The 17,126-nt window shown below is 36.6% G+C and overlaps 1 protein-coding gene across 2 annotated transcripts in view; it reads left to right on the plus strand.

Annotated features, from left to right (window-relative positions):
• The window catches only part of LOC145671020 (diuretic hormone receptor-like), a 1,407,723-nt gene that overhangs the window by 675,144 nt on the left and 715,453 nt on the right, over nucleotides 1–17,126 (plus strand). The window lies entirely within an intron of this gene.

Consider the following 17,126-nt stretch of genomic DNA (forward strand, 5'->3'; position numbering starts at 1 on the left):
TCAAAGGAATTATTATTCAGATAACTTCCACTGTTTTAAACTTAGTGAGCAGTATTGAAAGAATTGTCAATTTTACGAGTAACTATTCAGTACGAAATATGTAATAAAACTGTTTTGGTAACATTTACTATTCACATTTTTAATATTTTACAGGTTTTTACTATATAGCATATACGTGCATAACCAGGTAAGTAGGTCAATATCGCAGTGCATAAGCAGGCAACTGAATAAAACAGTGCAAAATCACACTTCATTGTTGCATATTCTGGATGAGATTTTGCAACATAACACATCCTAATGACATAACTATATCGTCAAAAAATTGAGTTGATTTGGCTATATTCATACTCACAGGAACCAGTAGAACTTTCAAACTTCTCTCCTGTAAAATTAACAATTCCCGACTTGACCGGTTATTCACTAAGATGAGCCATATATAGGGTAGACAATTTATCTGGAACATCCATGATAACTGAGAAATTAAAATGCGGAGAAAAGCGACACTTTGCATAAAGCAACTATAAGCAGGGCGACATCGTTTTACGTATTAAACAACAACATCCGGTAAAAAGTGTTGCCATCCCAGTATAAAGCTATATTTTTTTTTCAAATGCCACTACGTCAGATTATTACATGATCGGGGCTGCGGTGGCTCAGTGGTAGAGCATTCACTTCTGGTGCTTGGGGTCCGGGGTCCGAAACTGGACAAGAAAATTCTTTTTTCGTTTTATTGTTCTTATTTACTGCTCTTTTGACATGAAATTTGCCACATACATGTCTTTGCCAATTATACACGTGCTAACATTATAACAAATACCGAGAGAAATCGTTATCAAATTATATTCCTATAACAACATATTTATAGACATGCGACAATAATTTTGGACATGAGTGTACATAAAAGTTTTTATTGCGTACCATGTTATTATTTTTTTTTCTATGTCTTATCCCTTCCCAGCTTGCACCCACATTACCAAAATCCTGGCGCCGCCTATGCATGCACGCGTAACTTTTCTTTTGGGAGGAAGACATTTCCTCTACAGAAAACACACTCTATTCCGCTGCTCTCTTAAATAAGTAAATATCTCCCAGCAGTGACTATTTTTCTACACTCTCCTGCCATCCCTAAATACTCGGAAATGTTGGTGTCTGAGTACGCAGTAGGATGATGTTGCCACCTGTGGTGAAATTAAAAAAAAAATGCTCGTTGTTATTTTGTATCTCCCACAATTGGTTACCTGTTCAATGATTTTCCTCGTATAAAATATATTTAAAAAAATTGAGCTACGAAAGCAAGAAACGTTTATGAAAAACGAAATACGTTTTAGCTACCCATTGTTTAAAATGTACATTAATATTATATAGATGAATAAATTATATCAGTGAAAAACTTAACGTATAGTTTACTGCAGAAAATACATTTACTGCATACCTGGCTTAAAATAAACATTTCTCTTCCTATGTCTGCAGGAGATGCAGATGTTAACAGATGGTGCTGTTCTCATGATATAAAATTAGATTTCATTACAACATTCAGTTTATTTATAAAAATAATCTTACCCACGTAGTATAATTACTCGCCTTTCTTTTGTGCAGAGTAAATGTTATTTAGTTAATTTTATGTAGTAGTTGCTAATTTGTATTTCTCAAAATACACACGTCCTCGCAACCTAAACTGCATTGTTTTCTACTTGTTGTGGCGTTGTCTCTTTTCGTGTCAAAAGTAGATAGTTCTAAATTTGCTGCAAAATGCGATCGTTTGATTTGCGACTGAGAATAATCTCCGAACGAATCCATTTACAACTTCATGATCGTATATAATAAGCCTTGGTTTATGATTAACGACAGAATTTTCTGTGAAAATAGTGGAAGTAAGTGTCGAGTTTAACGTCCTTATATGCCCTTTAGGCTAATGGAAACCGTTAATTAATTAAAGTGAATGATTATGAAAGAATTCGTGTAATCATAATATGTAGTAAATGGGAGAACTTCGAAAAAAAACACGAACGCCATTATGTCCATCACAAACTGACATGTCCTAGGATCAAACCAGAAATCTTCCACACCAGAGATGACCATTCTGCTCTTGATCCATTGTAGCCCCCAAATAAAATAATGGGTAAGTGGTATTGTTGTTCAAATACATTGTCACTCTAATTTGGGAAGTAATTCCCAATGGTATAATGACATAATATCTGTGAGGATATTGTTATTGCCCTGAAAAAATATCTCTAGCAATTTTTATAAATATACCAGAGAAAAGTGGTTTAAAACACGTAAACTGCCATGTGTATGAAATTATATACACAAACAAAATGTTGCAATATTGCACTTTTGTCGCGTTCGTTCTATAAGTGTGTATGCAGATACATACATAGGGTGTAGAAGTCAAAAATTTAATGTCCACGCCGCGTATATGCAAAACCAAACACAAAGAAAAATATTACATTTATGTAACTAAGAAAAAGGGGAAACCAAAGTATTAGTGGTGGACTGTTGCCCGTGGCGCATAGGTGATAACGGTCAACAGATATGGTGGCCGTCAAGGTGTTAATTTCAGTGTAGCCATAGATAACATTAAGATCTTTCTTCTTGAAACTTTATCTCCCTCCCCGTTATCAGTAATAGGCCATGCTTTTGTTTTAAAGTCTTGGAAAGGTTTTGTATTATCAACCAATGAAAAGTTGGTATTATCAATCATTTAAAATAATTCTTAAAAGAATTTGGTTTACTCTGTCCGTGTGTCTGTCCGAAAGACAAACTCTCAAGAACAACTTGAATCATCTTCAATTTTGGCTAGAATGTAGAGAGTCAAATATTAGGAGTTTGATAAGCGTGAGCCATCTAGTCGTTCTAAAGATGTAAAATTCATGTTAAATACTACAATATATCGTTGAAAGGATTAAGGGAAATCAAACAACTTTTGTAGGAATAGTCTACCGTGTGGGACATCATTTAAGAAGGTGCCACCATTGAATTCTGAATTAATGAAACAACTTTTGTAGGAATAGTCTACCGTGTAGGACATTATTTAAGTAGGTGCCACCATTGAATTCTGAATTAATCAAACAACTTTTGTAGGAATAGTCTACCGTGTAGGACATCATTTAAGAAGGTGCCACCATTGAATTCTGAATTAATCAAACAACTTTTGTAGGAATAGTCTACCGTGTGGGACATCATTTAAGAAGGCGCCACCATTGAATTCTGAATTAATGAAACAACTTTTGTAGGAATAGTCTACCGTGTAGGACATTATTTAAGTAGGTGCCACCATTGAATTCTGAATTAATCAAACAACTTTTGTAGGAATAGTCTACCGTGTGGGACATCATTTAAGAAGGCGCCACCATTGAATTCTGAATTAATCAAACAACTTTTGTAGGAATAGTCTACCGTGTGGGACATCATTTAAGAAGGCGCCACCATTGAATTCTGAATTAATCAAACAACTTTTGTAGGAATAGTCTACCGTGTGGGACATCATTTAAGAAGGTGCCACCATTGAATTCTGAATTAATCAAACAACTTTTGTAGGAATAGTCTACCGTGTAGGACATTATTTAAGTAGGTGCCACCATTGAATTCTGAATTAATCAAACAACTTTTGTAGGAATAGTCTACCGTGTGGGACATCATTTAAGAAGGCGCCACCATTGAATTCTGAATTAATCAAACAACTTTTGTAGGAATAGTCTACCGTGTGGGACATCATTTAAGAAGGCGCCACCATTGAATCCTGAATTAATGAAACAACTTTTGTAGGAATAGTCTACCGTGTAGGACATTATTTAAAAAGGTGCCACCATTGAATTCTGAATTAATCAAACAACTTTTGTAGGAATAGTCTACCGTGTAGGACATTATTTAAGTAGGTGCCACCATTGAATTCTGAATTAATCAAACAACTTTTGTAGGAATAGTCTACCGTGTGGGACATCATTTAAGAAGGCGCCACCATTGAATTCTGAATTAATCAAACAACTTTTGTAGGAATAGTCTACCGTGTGGGACATCATTTAAGAAGGTGCCACCATTGAATTCTGAATTAATGAAACAACTTTTGTAGGAATAGTCTACCGTGTAGGACATTATTTAAGTAGGTGCCACCATTGAATTCTGAATTAATCAAACAACTTTTGTAGGAATAGTCTACCGTGTAGGACATCATTTAAGAAGGTGCCACCATTGAATTCTGAAATAATCAAACAACTTTTGTAGAAATAGTCTACCGTGTAGAACATCATTTAAGAAGGTGCCACCATTGAATTCTGAATTAATCAAACAACTTTTGTAGGAATAGTCTACCGTGTAGGACATAATTTAAGCAGGTGCCACCATTGAATTCTGAATTAATCAAACAACTTTTGTAGGAATAGTCTACCGTGTAGGACATCATTTAAGAAGGTGCCACCATTGAATTCTGAAATAATCAAACAACTTTTGTAGAAATAGTCCACCGTGTAGGACATCATTTAAGAAGGTGCCACCATTGAATTCTGAATTAATCAAACAACTTTTGTAGGAATAGTCTACCGTGTAGGACATAATTTAAGCAGGTGCCACCATTGAATTCTGAATTAATCAAACAACTTTTGTAGAAATAGTCTACCGTGTAGGACATCATTTAAGAAGGTGCCACCATTGAATTCTGAATTAATCAAACAACTTTTGTAGGAATAGTCTACCGTGTTGGACATCATTTAAGAAGGTGCCACCATTGAATTCTGAATTAATCAAACAACTTTTGTAGGAATAGTCTACCGTGTAGGACATAATTTAAGCAGGTGCCACCATTGAATTCTGAATTAATCAAACAACTTTTGTAGGAATAGTCTACCGTGTAGGACATAATTTAAGCAGGTGCCACCATTGAATTCTTAATTAATCAAACAACTTTTGTAGGAATAGTCTACAGTGTAGGACATCATTTAAGAAGGTGCCACCATTGAATTCTGAATTAATCAAACAACTTTTGTAGGAATAGTCTACCGTGTAGGACATCATTTAAGAAGGTGTCACCATTGAATTCTGAATTAATCAAACAACTTTTGTAGGAATAGTCTACCGTGTTGGACATCATTTAAGAAGGTGCTACCATTGAATTCTGAATTAATCAAACAACTTTTGTAGGAATAGTCTACCGTGTAGGACATCATTTAAGAAGGTGCCACCATTGAATTCTGAATTAATCAAACATCTTTTGTAGGAATAGTCTACCGTGTAGGACATCATTTAAGAAGGTGCCACCATTGAATTCTGAATTAATCAAACAACTTTTGTAGGAATAGTCTACCGTGTAGGACATAATTTAAGCAGGTGCCACCATTGAATTCTGAATTAATCAAACAACTTTTGTAGGAATAGTCTACCGTGTAGGACATCATTTAAGCAGGTGCCACCATTGAATTCTGAATTAATCAAACAACTTTTGTAGGAATAGTCTACCGTGTAGGACATCATTTAAGAAGGTGTCACCATTGAATTCTGAATTAATCAAACAACTTTTGTAGGGATAGTCTACCGTGTGGGACATCATTTAAGAAGGTGCCGCCATTGAATTCTGAATTAATCAAACAACTTTTGTAGGAATAGTCTACCGTGTAGGACATCATTTAAGAAGGTGTCACCATTGAATTCTGAATTCCTTAAAGAATTAAATGGTTGTCACTATTGAATCCTGAATTATTTTATAGTTCAATAAAACTTATTGTTAAATGGTGGTAATTTTGAAAACGGTGACTTACAAAAAAAAAACTTCTTTCTATAAAAGTTGTTTATTTTTTCACGATCCTTTCTTTGATCAAATTACGTATCTAACATTTTAAGAAGTTCGAGTGTCCTCCAGGGGCCTTATAAGAAGTCCTGTGAGTCCACCACTTTGCTCCTAGAAATAGAAATGCATCCTGCTGGTTCTGTCTATGCATTGCATCGTGCATTCCGCCTCTAGTCAATAATTAGAGTAATAAATGTTAATATCAAAAGATTTATGATTTACGTGAGAGCTTGTCAACTTGTGGTGATATGAAGAACTTAAGGGTGATATTAAATAGTACGGCAGTAGAAATAATTTCAGAACTCCTAAGTCCTACGCTGTATTTTAGTTTCTTAAACGGCAATATTTTTCTGTTCCTTGCCGTATTTATGCATTCCTTATATTTAATTTTTTCTTTATATTTTTTTTCAAAAAATATTCCTATTGCATCTACTTTTTCTTATTTTGCTCCGTCCTTTTCGTACGGTTATAGCTTATATCTTCCTCTATTTTTCTCTTCTCCTCATTCCTTCTCTATGTGTATATATATATACTCTCCATCTAATCAAGGGAATTTTATAACTTTATACAGTATATATGCTGTTGAACTACACACACACGCTTATATACGTAGTTCAACAGTATTACATGTAAAGTTGACTTGATTAAGTATCCGTGTTTCGTCCGATGCATCAAATGAGAACTTTCTGTCGTTTAAATTTCCTTCCTCTATATTAAAGGTAAGAAAAAAAGAGCAAAACTTCTACAGAAATACCATTTTTTTTTCCTGTCTGATTATACACGTACAAGCAGGAAATAAATCTTGTACTTTTATTTTTTGACTTTCTCTCAACTTCTTTTTCTTTTTCTTTTTTTAAAATCATGTTTTTGAAAAGAACATATAACCTTTTCGCTCTCGTTTTCTCACTTCATTATTTTCTTCAGACAATACTTTAAGGACAAGGATTCCCACTTTAAAAAAAATATTTAGTGTATAACTTGTACACAATGACTTACATTTTTTAAAAAAAATCTGGAAGTAAGCCAGATAGAATCTAAGACATGTTGTTAAATAACCATTTCTCAGTTCTTCAAAAAAGAAATCTGGTTGCATTATTTATATTTTTATAATTGTTAGATGCTCAATTTTCTTCACTATACGAAATGTATTGAAAATAACTATTATGATAAGGGATTGATTTACGGGATCTGAAGGTGACGCTCCGATTTCCCTTTAAACGCTGTTAGCAAATGAGAGAGGGCTGCAGTGTTGCCATGTTTATACATACTTTGTTAAGGCAGAGAATGATACATATTTGTGAACTGTTCACCTACTGGCGCTGTAGAGTGTGTGCTTTGCTATAACCCATCATCACACGGCAACGTCGCATCACAGCCTTCGCGTCATTCACACACATACATACATACTAGGGATGGACAAAACCGGTTTTTATAAAACCTAAAACCGGTTTCTAGAAAACCGAAAACCGAAAAACCGTCATTTCTCCCAAACCGGTTCGTTTTTTTCAACCGGAATCGGTTTCGGTTTTCTCCAAAAACCGGTTCGTTTTTTTTTTTACAGAAACCGGTTTGTTTTCTCCAAAAACCTGTTTCGGTTTTCTTCAAAACCGATTCGGCTTTCACCAAAACTGATTTCGGTCAAAACTTTTGGAAGACATAAATTTATTTCTGTGGAAACAGATTCAGTTTCCGTAGAACAACGAAACACTATTCTAGTCAGAAATAGAACACATTTTGGAAAAAAACCGGAACCGGTTTTGAAGAAAACCGAAACCGGATTCGGTGAAAAACCGAACCGGTTTTTGAAGCAAACCGAAACCGGATCCGGTAAAAAACGAACTAGTTTTGGAGAGAACTGAAACCGGTTTTTCAAAAAAAACCGAAAAAACGGTTTTTGTTCCCGCCCGTAATACATACACACTACCAACTGTATCCCCCACTTTAGATTACTTGATAGCATTTTCCACAGCCTAACCGTCTCACTTTTTAACTTTTTGACCTTCCTCAGTTCTTCAGTTTCTTATTATTACGGAAGGTGAGTGTATGGAAGGTCTTTAACATCATTACTCTCTTAACATTATCACCTTAATTATCATGACTGATGTCTAGATCATTATCGTTAGCTTGGTTAAAATTGTTTCGGTAACTGTTCGTACTTACGAAATACCACTGACTTAATTGGCCTGAGATTTAATGTTCCATTCAACACTGAGACTATATGAGACATGAACTTATACATTACTAACCTGCGATTCTAAGTACACGAGCTCCCATTGGGATTGAAGCATGGTATCCCGTATTGATGAAGGCGTATATACAATCCACGAAGATGTCCACCATTAGCTCGTTGATTGCACTGTATTTTGAAACTTCTTCAAGTACCATAATAGTACTCGGCAGCAGAGATGGAGTGGGTCAGTGGGTCGTGGGTCAACAGCATGTGACCCACTGCGACCCACTGTCACCCACTGCTACCCATCACCCACCATGACCTACTGCGACCCACCGATTCACTCTGACCTACCGATCCACTCTGCTCACTGCATTATAGACAGTATCTTATGAAGACTAGTAAATTTGTCTACGTTTTACTTTCAAGGCCTCCATTTCCCTTCGTTTTCCATTTGTTTCTGTCTACTTACCTGAGATGGGTCAGGCACGTAGCCAAGGGGTGGGTCAGGGGGGTACGGACCCCCCTCTTCGGAACCAAAAAATGTAAAAAATTAAGGAAGGACAAAATAAAAAGAAACGAGAAGAAAGAAGAATCAGCGTTAAAAATATAAAGTTACAGCAAGCGTTTGGTTACTCTTTCTTATGAGGAGCTTTGTGTGAAGGAAACTGGGGGGACGGTTAAGTTGAAATTAGATATTATTATAACGGAGCATTCCGAATTTCATCTAGCTCCATGATAATCCTATGGACTACAAATGACGATCGATAAATCGATTCGATCAGGTAGTCTCTCAGGAGAACTTAAGAAGATTGAAAGAAGATTGATTTTTCAATATTTTTATATGCTTTTACTCGAGATTCTTCATAGTTCTTTATTAAAATACTTACTAACATATTCTAATTTAGTAGTTTTAACAAAACAATATGGGTATGTTGCCAGTAAAATAGTTTAGATTGATCGAGCCCCTGGTGTGTAACCAGACTATTTCATGTCATGCCCCACCCCACATTACGAAATACTAGCTAAACGAACCAATATATATTTGCAGTAAAATAGTTTAGAAGGATCGAACCCCTGCCCTGGTGTGATAACCGCAATAATTTGTCACGGACCCTTCCAATTGCGAAATACTGGCTACGTGCCTGGATGGGCATATCTAAGTGGAAAACGAACTTCAGACACTTCGGCAAACTGGGATGTTATCATATTACTTTCATTATAATACATATCCTAAGGGATTAGTGGGGATCTGAATTTTTGCGAAAAAAAATTGAGTACCTCACAAGCCGTTAAACTTACGGAGCAGAAGTGCAGTATATTAAATCTTTATTGAAAATAAACAGAATGTGTCCTAGCATTTTTTTAAAATTCTCCTTTATGAGAGGGAGGCACTTAATTGCTGAAGCTAATGTTGATTATATTGAGTGCTTACAGCCAAGGGCGCCGATTTCTCTGTAACTTTGGGGGGCTCATTCATAAAACGATACATACAATAATACATATAATAATAATAAAATACATATTCATAAAAATACATGCGGGCCACATGACCTTTGGGGGGGCCCGGATGCCCCGGCCCTCCAGGATCGGCGCACTTGCTTAAAGCACAGGGCAATCAATCCATAAAGTTGTGAGAAAAATAGACATAAAATGTGTTCTTTAAGCTTAATTACACGGAAAATTTAAATTTGGACTGTACGCATAATTATATGGAAAATTTTACACATTTTTTCCTTTACGTTGGTCTATGTATCATGATTTGAAACTTTCAAATCTCATCCTTTTTTCGACTGAAAAATATCGATAATTCAACAAAGAAATAATTATACTATGATAATTTAATTGTTGGCCCATGACGAACACTTTACCATTTTATATCCTAAAGGTCAGATCCACTGTTATTGTAACAGAATGGTGCTGGAGTGATTGACTATAGAAATTCAAACTCCGATTAGGGGGGGCGCGGTGGCTCAGTGGTAGAGCGTTCACCTCCGATGCTTGGGGTCCCTGGTTCGATCCCAGCTCGCGCCGTGTGGACTTTGTGGTGGACAAACACCGTGCTCGTGGGTTTTCTCGGGGTTCTCCCGTTTCCTCCCACTTTCTTCATTTCACTCATCTCTCATTATCACCGTCTCCTTTAGCCTAACCGGCATAACCGTGGGACGTTAAACTTAAAGATTTGATTTCATTTCATTTTCAAACTCCGATTAGTGATAATTTCACAGTCTTGTTTTATTAGATATACAAGTATAAACTCTTTAGTCAGTAGAGAAGGGGCCGTGGATCATGTGTCAGAGCTGATGACGATGGATTTTGGTAGGTTAGAGGAGGTCACAGTGAGTGAGAGTAGTTCATGGTGGGTGGGTTGTATCGGCGTGGGTCACGGTGGGTGGTGGGTCAGTGGGTCGTGGGTCAAGTTTTCATTGACACACGCCAACAGTATTGTTGCTTCAAAGCAGTCATTTCCAAATGAATGCTATGTAACGTCGCAGTTTTCTACTCGCCTTCTCAATGAGAGGGGAAGGAGATGGCAGGAAATCCAATGTTGGTAAGAGACAATGGTGACAGGAAATAAGAATATCAATAATGTAACACATCGTTTTGCTTCCGTACTACTCTTGAATCCATGACCACAACTAAACGAGAACATTTGCTCTCCTACCTCATTGTATGTCTATGCTTTTCTTGAGTTGTAAAATCGTGTCCCAATGTCATACATTGATTAGATGGAAATGTGTTGGGTGTTAGGTGCTAGATGAAAAAGAAATTTTGAGATGATCATGGAAGATGCGATGAAGCGAACAACGTGACATACCCAGCGATACAGCCTGTCACCTAACCATCAGCGGATCGTTTTGGATTAGCAAGAACTGCCCTTTTTACTCTATCTACGTTTTCCGGAGTTCGAACTGAACGAGAAAGACCAGGTGGTTTCTTTTTCATCACAGATACGATACTTCTAAACGCTTCAACCCATCGGAGTATAGTATTTCGATCTGAAACTGTACCTCGACGTTAAACTTTCGGTAGAAAAGGCCGTAACCACAAAATCATTGTTTCTAAAGAACTGCTCGATCACAAACACAGGATCCTCTACGCTCCATAGTAACTCAAACTACACTGTCTGAGCTATCTGCCAACAGTCGCTCAAAATCAATATTCTTACTCATAACCGAGTACTAGCGATCGGGGGTTAAAGTGGATCTGAAAAAGTGGGGGGATGGTACATAGCGGCATGATGCCACGCCGTTCCCCCTGCCTATCTTTGCCCATTGTAATTTTTTAGGAACTGGGGACGCGCATTGTATTTTTTCTAGGTAGGGGGACGGCGTACTTTTGCCCCTGTTACCGATTTAAAAAACATGCGTTTCCTGTACTCCATTCTATACATTCGTTTGAGCAATATTTGAATGTACAAGTATGTAGACCAAAACACTTAAAATAATCAGAGACAAATTTAATTGTCCGAAACAGTTGTCAAAAAATCTATTTATAACACACGCTCAATGTTGGTAATCTGCTGTGGCTTGCTAAAAATATGGCTTTTAGAAAGAATAATCGTAGCTGAGATTACTTTTTTTTACTTTAAGTTGCCAAAATTTTCATATCTATAACCAATTGCCAGGATCCTTATATTTGTTATTTTTGTACTAATTACCGCTGGTATTATCAAGTGTATGGATCCCTTACTTACAGAATTTTTGTTATGTTTAGATTATCCAAAAAATACAGCCCTCTATAATATAGTCGGAAAGACATATACCTTATCTACCAACTGAAGTTCCTGAAAGTTCTTAGTAAGGCTACAGGCATATTTTGTAGGCCCTTGGGTTCAAGTCAACTGTTCAAACTTTATGCAAAGTAATAGGTAACTCCCTCTAAGACACACTCCCAACTGGCACATATGATTTCCAATTCTACTGAATGTATCGTATAAACAAAAAATAAAAATACAAATAAAATGAAACAAACACAAATAATGAGAAAGTAATTAAATACGAAAGTGTAATATCTAGACAAAATGTGAGAGTAACACTAAAATATAGTCGTATTGCTCCAGACCACACTTGGTTCGAAAAATGCGACATAAGAAGCATGAACTTGGTGCCATCCAACTGATGCCCCACCCAGCACATAACTCTAATCTTGCCCCTTGGAATTACTACCTGTTTTGGCCCATGGTACACTTCCTGAATTCAAGATTCTTCATCAATAAGTAGTAGATTGAAACAACAATGACTGACTTGAGTTGATTTGATTTTGGCGTCACTTTCAACAGCAAGGCTATATGGGACGTAGGCTTACAGCTTAAAGTGGAATCCATACTACGTGAACTCCAGCCGGGAATCGAGCTGGGCCTCCCAAGCCAAAGGTTTGTATGCTAATCGCTTAGCCAAGTAACTGACTTATTTGTCTCTAAGGCCAAGAAATAATACCGACGTAGAATCGAGGATTGTCAGGAAGGTGGCTAAGGAGAGTCTAACATGAGGGGCTATACTTTGAATTATCCTGCTTTCACTGTATTATATATATATATATATATATATATATATATATATATATATATATATATATATATATATATATATATATATATATATATATATATATATATATATATATGTTTTATATCAGAACATTGCGAGATTTATGAATTACCTTGTATACCTAAACTTAGGAATTTCACTTTGTGTTCAGAGTTTATATATATTGTTTATATCCTATTCTTTGCAGGGTTAATATACCGTGTTTTGTAGTTCGAAATTGCAGATTGTTTCCAGTTAAATGCTTCACATACGAAAATGAAATTATACGCATATTAATCGTATAGTATATAAGCAAGAAGTTAATATCGTAAGACAAGGCTTAGAAACATCTTTGAACATTGATGTGGAAAAATCTTGCCAAAGATATGAAACTCTAACAGAAGATCACAGACGAAACATCCTCCTTTCTTCTGCCCTTTCTTGACCTTGACATTTATCAAAAGCAAAAGAGGGCAAATAACATTGGGTTCATATCCGAACGACTGGTTGAAAAAGTTTTGTGAATTTTCGTTAAGCAAGTATAAGAAAACATCGTTGTCGGCGTCTTTCTTGTGGATGTAGTGGCTATAAATTAACTGGAAACTACTTTCTTCAGGCCAACCTCTATCTCACAGCTGTCGATGCTTCGAAAAATTTTCGTGGCATGCTTTTATTTCTCATTTTATGATGCATAAGGGATAAGGAAAAGGAAAAAGAACATGGAAAATACAGAAGATATTGTTCCTCTTTCCTTTTTCTCTTTTTAGTTCTGACGTTGATTTCCTTAGTGTCTCTTTATAGCTAAAAATAATAACTTGAAAGCTTATTTTTTTTTATATTAAAGAAATTTCTTCCTTATCTTTCGTAGGGCTTATAACAGAATGAAGTAATAAAGCTTAATCTTAAAAATATTATGACTCATTCAATCAAGTATATTAAATATCCTAAAAATTCAGCAGCCAATAACCCTGCAGTCCGGATAACTCGGTCACAACCTGACAGGGCGAACCCCCCCCCTCCCCGCGCACAGACCCGTTTAAAGTCATTGCCGGGTATTTTTTTTTTTTTTTTAGGTCTGTTTTATCAGGTAAATTATTGTACAGTGTGTATTCATTAATATTCATTTCCGTGCATAGTAAAGGCTCTATGCAGGGCCGGATTTCCCAATAGGCCCGGTAGGCCCGGGCCTATGGGCGCAAGCTCCCAGGGGGCGCACGGCCGAGATAAAAAAAATTAAAAAATATCTAGAAATAAAAATAAATAGCCATAACTTAACATATAGGCCTGATACAATTTTTTAATAAAGGTTTTTTAGGAAAGTAACTTTAACCAGACTAGGGGGCGGAAAAAATTATTGGGCCTAGGGGCGCCAAAATGCTAAATCCGGCCCTGGCTCTATGCCTTCATAAAATACGTACTTTTCTTTTCTTTAAGGGTAATTGGGCAGTTTATTCTCTATCGTATTTTCAAGCAACCAATCCAGACAAGTATAGTACTGTATTTTCTGAGGAAACACTCGTACTTATTCCCTTTTAACGCCATTCCCGAATTCCCGGCATTTTCACAAACTCGGTCACCCAGCGGGCGACATTAGGCCCAGTTTCCGTGACTGTACTGTATAATATTATAGGAGTTTCATTAAAAAAAATCCATCGGTTAATTGTGATTGGATAATATTAAATGCTGAAGAAATTTGTTTCATGACTTCAAAAAATAGCAAAAGTTCATCACTGCAGAAAAGAAACTACGATAGACCTTCAAACCTTCAACCTGTAGAAATTCAATATTCTAAACTAAGGTAATAGATTTAATAGGCAGATAAAATGGGAGGGGAATGGGTCAACTTTTATCATGTTGAATTTATATATATATATCAAAAAGTCGCTATTTCTTACTGTTTCCCTTTCCCGCTATCTACTCGTACTATCCTTTTCTTTTTACGAGGAGAGTTCCTACGTGGCTAAGCGGTTAGCGTCCGCGCCTTTGGCGTGGGAAACCAGGGTTCGATTCGCGGCGGAAGCTCATGTGGCTCGAATTCCGCGTTAATCAGTAGGTCCCGTCTCATATAGCTTCGCTACTGAAAGGGACGTTAAACTGAAAATCAAACGAGGAAGGGAGATGGAGGAATAGTGGTATAGTGCTTATCTCTCGTGTGTGGAGTCCTTGATTCGATCACCGAGCAAGTAAGTTTGTGGTGGACAACATCGTGTCCGTGGGTCTTCTCTGGATATTCCCGTTCCCTTCCACATTCTCATTCCACCAATTCTTCAAATTATCGTTCACTTGCTTTAACTATCATCTCCCTTAGCCTAAAACAGCATAAACGTTTGACGTTAAACTGAAAGATTGGATCAATATTGAAACAGCAATTTGTACTAGATTTCTACGTCTTTTGGTTTCAGTAAAAAGTTAAGGATGAAGACAGTATTTGTCCTTGAAATGATAAATCCTTAAAGAAAAATCTTTCTCGACATCTCTTAAGCGTTCATTCTTTCTCTGAAGCAATTAATATTAGAACCGAAAATTTTATAAATTTGCTACTTTCAATTATACTGTAAAAGAGAATTTTAAAAAAATATATTAAGTGGCTGCTACGTTCCGTATATTCAAAATTAACGTTTCTTCACATTTGTTTTTTCAATTTTGTTCAATAGCAATGAGCATTAAATACTGAGATCGCAGATTTCTACTACTTCCGGTTGGAATTTGTAGATAAAAATGGAATTTAAAATGTAAATTTTCGTGTTTAATAAACATTTCTCTCTACTTAATGTCATAGGAGGTTGCAGTGGATATCAACTAATGACTGTAAATTAAATGAAAATTAGCTTCCTCAGCCTGACCTCTATGTTCCAGCTATCTATTTCGATACTTCAAAATATTTTCTTGGGGTACTTTTATTTTTTCATTTTATGATGCATATGGGATGAAAAGAAAAAAAAAACATGGTAGTTAGTTATTGGCCCGGTTTTAGTACAATGATAAAGGCAGGGAATTAGTCTATTATGGAGATACTGTTCTGAGTCCATATCAGAAAGCTGTTTCTTGGTATTCTTATCGTTTTTGTTCTGATAACTGTCAACAGTATAGACATTACCGTTACTTAACGACAGCACGGTTTGGAAGTCTGTATCTCGTTTTGAATCATTCCTGTGTTGATCCAGTTTGCTTTTACCTACTTCTTCAAAATTCATTTTCACTTTACTCTTATATGCCACTAGTCTATTCCCTAATAGGAGCACCATACTTCGTCGCCTATGCAAGAGCGAGTTTACTCCATTTGACGATTGTGGGTGGCAACACGTATCCCAACCTCTTATGGCCAGCTGCGTTGACCAGAGAACAAGACAGCAAAGCCAAGGCGCAGTGTATCCAGGAAACTGTGAACTATAGAACAAATCCTCGTACCGCATATTCGTCTGAGTCCAGGGACGTACGCAAGGGGGGGACCTGGGGGTCCGGACCCCCCCGAAATTTCGACTTTTTTAACATTTAGCCTAATTTTAGGGGCAATTTTAGGAATTTTAATATAAAATACCTTCACATTTAGTTTGAACCCCCCCCCCCCGAAATAAATTCCTGGGTACGCTACTGTCTGAGTCTATCGAATATTGTGATTGAGACGACACAGACAGAGAATTCGAATCTTCCTATCCTCTCCTGCTTCGGCTTGGCTGTCCTCTGTCCTTTATTCAATATGCCGCTAGACTTAAGGATAAAAGGATAGACAAAAATGACAGTCAATGTTCCTGGAGGGCGCTAATGTCTGTTGCAGAGGAAGGAACAAAGTTTTCACCCCTACTTACCACAGATGTCCAATCTTGAGCATAACAATTAAGTAAAAATATATATAAGCACAAACACTGTTAAATCTACAGCTAACGGAAGTCCAAGCGAAGCGAACCTTAGTGATGTTAGTAAACGCGAATACGACTGTATGCAAGACTTATTGAAGAGAGCGAGTAGCGTGCCTATTCAGGTAAATAAACACATCATATAATAGGCCTATAGAGCAACTGAGGTGAAGCAAGTGTGAGTCCGACCTAGAGTAAGTCTCATCAAGGTTAGGTTCACCTAATCGTGAGATCTCATTAGCCTAATCTTAAACAAGTGTGACTCTGACATATCATGAATCTCTTTAGGATAGAGGATTTAGGATTTAGATTTCTGGGCTTTCGGCATCTATGGCTATGTTAGTCTGTCATTTTTTTTTTTTTTTTTTTTTTTTTTTTGAGGGATGATGTCCCTCGGCGAGCACACTATCCAGAGAAAGGGAAGAAAAAAAGGATTGGGTAAGTAAGGAAGCGGCCTGGGACTTATATGTTTGGTACCACCCCGACATTTGCCTGGTGTGATGAGGAAAACCCAGGAAAAGCTCATTTAACCTTGATCTAAGTTGCTTAATCTTAAGCAAGTATGAGTCTGATTTAGCAGGTATTTTTTTAAAAGATTAAGAATCACCTAATCTTGAACATGTGTGAATTTGGCTCATGGTGAGTCCCTTTAAGAGTATGAGTATCTAATCATAATCTAATTAACCTGATCTTACCAAGTGTGAATCTGACCTAACGTGAGTCTCTTTAAGATTAGGCTCACTTTCATCTAATTAGCATAATCCTAAGCAAGTGTGCGTCTGACCTAGTGTAAGTCT

This window comes from Thermobia domestica, chromosome 15, assembly GCF_964235325.1.
Source record: "Thermobia domestica chromosome 15, izTheDome1.hap1.1, whole genome shotgun sequence".
Lineage (NCBI taxonomy): Eukaryota > Metazoa > Arthropoda > Insecta > Zygentoma > Lepismatidae > Thermobia > Thermobia domestica.